Source organism: Passer montanus, unplaced genomic scaffold (assembly GCF_014805655.1).
Source record: "Passer montanus isolate IOZ18808 unplaced genomic scaffold, ASM1480565v1 scaffold51, whole genome shotgun sequence".
Taxonomy (NCBI): domain Eukaryota; kingdom Metazoa; phylum Chordata; class Aves; order Passeriformes; family Passeridae; genus Passer; species Passer montanus.
The window spans coordinates 1,427,323-1,432,300 of record NW_024370041.1 but is presented as its reverse complement, the minus strand read 5'-3'; positions in this window follow the sequence as shown (position 1 = coordinate 1,432,300).

Below are 4,978 nucleotides of genomic sequence, written 5' to 3'. Positions count from 1 at the left end.
AAAATATTTTAAATGTAAGCTTTAATTGGTTTTTGAAATAAATGCCACACTTCAGTCTAAAAGAATGTTTGTTTTATTTCCATTCCCTTGTAATTTCAGAAAATGCACTAACTATAAGGCATCATGAAATAAATCATGATATATTTCAGTCAATTATATGTTGTAATAAAAACCTTGTAAGTGTTTTGAATCATGGCTGTTGTGTTCTTTCAGAAGATCTCTCAAACTTCTTGCCTAATCTGTGGAGCTGTTCACTCCCAGCACATTTTTCAATCTATTCACTCCTGCAGAAGCCATCTGGTTCTCAACTCAATCTTTCTCATATGCTCAGTTTCTTTTTTTCTCCTTCTTCTAAGAATCTTAGGCTAATAAAGACTTTTTAAAATATAGAGTTGGGCTGGTTAAAGTACAATGTTCTTTATGGGAAAAAAATAGTTGAAAAAATTTGTTGGATTTTCAACACTTGCTTTCTCCCACCCTCCTTTTCAAAAAAACCCCAACAAACAAAAAACCCCTCCACTTTTCATTTGTATTTTCTCCCTATTTCTTCTGTATTCTTTGTATTTTTTGCATCCCAGCTGGAATGTATAGATAAAGATAAAATATAAAGAGGAATGCCATTCTAGGTGCAGGTTCCTGGCACTTGGTTGTTCCCCTGCTTTGGTTCTTGGACACTACTTCAACCATACTGACCATCTGCCTGACATTGACAAAAGCATTAACAATGCTTTAATTAACATTGAAAAGGAACAAATTTTGTCCTTATGGGATTTGTTGGGACAAGAAAGAACTTAGAGTGTCCTGAGAAGGAGAGAAGGAGGTTTCCTGGCAAGGAAAATGACCAAATTATTGTCCCTTCCTATTCAGCTCAAGATGCCATGTATGGTTCTTCCTGTCTGGATGGGACTTTGTGGTTACTCTGCTGGATCTTAACAAATGGGGAATATATTTCCTTTCAGTGCCATTTTTCACTTCCAGTCTATTTTTTTTCCCATTTCTAAACCTAAAAAGTCTTAATGGGTATTGTATTTGCAGGGCACGCGGTGGCAGGGAGGAATGATGAAGCTGACTCCATGTTCTCAGAAGGCTAAGTTATTACTTTATAATACTATTTTATATTAAAGAATACTATACTAAACTGTACTAAAGAATACTTACAGAATGCTAAAAAGATAATAATGAAAATTTGTGACTCTTTTCAAAGTCCCAACACAGCTTGGCCCTGATTGGCCAAAGAGTGAAAACAACTCCCAGCAGAATCCAGTGAAACAATCACCTGTGGGTAAACAATCTCCAAACACATTCCACATGAGCACAGCACAGGAGAAGCAAATGAGATAAGAATTGTTTTCCTTTTTCTCTGAGGCTTCTCAGCTTCCCAGGATCAAAATCCTGGGCGAAGGGATTTTTCCAGAGAATGTGAATGCCACAAATGGGCTACACAGGGAGGGAGTGGCAAATCCTTTCTCTCACGAAGGAGTACAGTCAAGAGGCACCTAATGCACTTTTTGTTAAATATATTGGGTCATCTTCATTTTATTAAAGAGGGATAAAAAAAAAATAGAGCAGTTGAGGTAGAGATTTGGCTTTGAATTTCTCTCCTCACGTATTAAATGGGTATGATTAGGCTCCAGGCTGGGCTCTCATCCTACAGAGCTCCCTTTGAGCTGATCAAATGTGAGATGACAGCACAGTCCTGGCAGAAATTGTGCAGGAACTGTGGGACAAAACCTGTGAAGGAAATACCCAGCTTTACCTGGAACCATCCATGGAATTCATCAGTGAGTTGAGAGTGTAAAACCTGAAAATAGGAAGGGCTGCTTGCCAGTTCTTCTAATTGCACCCCTTGTGTGTTGCTTCACCCTTGCAATATCCAACTGCTTTATAACAAAATACCCTCAGGACTATCTACAGTTGATTTTCTTTTCTTGGTGCTGAATTATTTATTACTTTTTCTCCACCTACAGTCCTTCATGGTATATTTTATAATTTCTATTTTAAAAAGTGTTAAAAAAACCCTCAAAATAATAATAAAAAAGCAGTTTGAGAGGTCAGCTTGGGGTCTGCCTGTTCTCTCCAATTTCTGTGGCAACTTTCAGCATAAAACTGACGATTTAATATATATGAAGACATCTCTTTTGATTTCCAATGGAGTTTTTAAAACTGAATGGAGATTGACAATCAAGGATCAAAAACATGGTTCCAAGAGGCTTTTGTGCTCTTTTTAATTTTTTTATTTTTTTGTACTCAGCATAATTTTCACATTATTTTTTTAAATATCAGATATAAAGAACACACAGAAGAGTTTAGATTGAATCAAACAATTCTCAAAATGGAGGATTTTGAACAATCTGACCTTTTGGAAGAAATTTTTATCAGAGCCAGAGGAAAATCCTGATATGTATGTAATCAGGAGACTGACTTTGGTTTGTCAAACACTGCTGGCAACAGAAGGAGAACCAAGGGGAAAATCTTTTAGCAGGGGCTAAGGGAGTGAAAAGGAATAAATGAATTGCACAAGCAATGGCCAGCAGGGAAAGGGGAAACTGCTTTATTTTGCCTGTAACTGCAACTTCAACTCAAGGCACTTTCAGCATGGGGTGATTAGGTTTGGGTGATTTAGATCTGCTGTCCAATTTGACCTGTTGCCATAGGGTTAAAAATAATATGTATAAAAACCCCCACAGGACACTGATGGATTGTCATTCTGGATTTACTCTTCTTTAGGAAGGAAGTGGGATTCACAAAGACTTGTCCATTTAAAACATAAGCTGCTTCCCTCAGGAGGCTGATCACACCTCATGTATATTTTTAGAGTTCTTACTATCTCAAAGGAGTTTTGTTTCTGGATTGTAAAAAGGGTCTGTTTAACTGAAAATTGATTAAACAACAAAAGGAAAATAAATTGCAATGCCAAGTATGAAAAATGACACGTGAGTTGCATAACTGCAAAGATGAATAGCTGTGCCTGCAGGCAGGACCATTATGAACAGCATTCTCTAGCTGGTTTCACTGGACTCTGAGTTTTCCTTGTACATGACTTAAGATTAATTAAATAAGGCAAAAAATGGTAGCTCTTTGGTATGAATAATTGTCATGTCTGCCGAAAAGTAGCCTCTGGAAAAGAATTAATCATCCCTAGTTCACTTCCTCTTCATCAGCAATTGGCTTTGTTATGAATGAAGTTCATGTGTATCATTGACTTACTCTTCTCAGTGATAATGAAGTCCCCTTCATTCAGACTAACAGATTTCTAAAATTCAATGAGGAAGCAGTATGCTAAAATTACAGCAAGATTGATTTTTGAAGTTTTCTGGAGGTGGTGGATACAGCTTCACTCGAGTGCCATCAATCACATGGAGATGGAGCTTAAACACATTTGTTTGGAAAGATAATGAGGCTTTCCAAAAAGCAGCCATGGTGACACTTAGTCTAAGGATCAAATTCAAGAGAGAAACCTGGATAACCTGAGTCTCTCAAGGAACAAACACTTTAAAAGTCACAACACTGAACACTCAAATCAATAAACACATCCACATATTTTGTTGTGCTATCTGTAAGATTAAGAAACCTCTGCTCAATCCAGATGTGAAATAACCTACCCTTAAAATTTGAAGCATGACTTTTTTCACTGGGAATATTGTTCAGTCAGATTGGCTAAACAGTCTTCTAAGGCCACTGTGGAGAAAAGAGCTAGTCTCAAGAGGTTTTAGTAATATTTGTGGCAGGAGCCTTGATGAGGGAAATATCCTGTCTTGTCACATAATGCAGTGCACAGTCAGGAAATGAGAAAAAATGGTCTTCATTAGGAAGCTCTACATTCATCCTCATTACCTGAGTTTTTCATAAGGCCTGAAGAGTGAATTTTGAGTTTCTTCAGGACCCATGTTAGCCTGAGATACAATAATACTATCACTGGGCATATAAACATGTATTGTTGTCAGATAATACACATGGAGTAGGCCTTATGGTCTTCTGGAACAGTGAGTTATATACCTGGATTAGCCAAAATTTAAGAGAAAGACAGGTGATTTATGAAATGTTGTACAATGTATCTGATTAAAAATGAGTATGATAAAGGCAAATCTTATTCTGGAAAGTGCCCACAGGAGAACCTCACGTCAGGTCCTGGATGTTGCCTTTGGATGTGAAGTCCCCTTTCACACAGCATCAGAGTCCCTGCAGTCTGACTCCTGTGTCCAGGGGTTTTATTGGTGCTGCTTAAGAACTGGAACAAGAACTTGAGCAGGTATTATATGGAAGGGATTCTTGAGCTTCTTATTTACCATAAATTGGGAAAGATTTTGGTTCTACCTTCCTCAGGTGGTAGCACATCAATCCTCCAATGTGTACAGCTCTAAATACAAAGCAGAAGAGGTTTTGCTAGATCCTGTGCAAGGCAGGAAGAGAAATACTTGTTTTAGATTGCAGACAAAAGGTGTGAGCTTTGCTGAATATTCAGGGACCCTTCCCAAATCTAGTGGTGATGCAACACAAAACCAGGGTGGTGCTGCATAGTCTTCACTGAGGCCTTTCTAATCACTTTAGACAGACACCTGTCAGGGGTAATTTAAACATCATTATCCTGTCCAGAACAGATGATGATTTAGATGGACACATGGAGATGCTTCCAGAGTAAACAACAGGTTTTTTGGCTGAGCACTTCTGGCTCCTGCCACGGATGTCTAATTGGGCAGTGAGGCCACTTTCCCATCGCCTTTGTGGCTGAAAACATTTCCAAAATGATGTGGCAGCCACTGCACTTTTCCTAAGGAGAGCCATGATCACCCACCTCCCTTTCTCTGCAGCGTGCCATATGCACTACTGCACTGCCAGGGAGATCAAAAAGAAATGTAAAAATACCTCTCGAATTAGTACACCTAGAATTACAGAACAGTTTGAGTTGGAAGATCATCTCCTTCCAACCCCTCCTGCTGTGGACCCTCTGCCACTGAGATCCAGGTTGCTCCAGCACCAG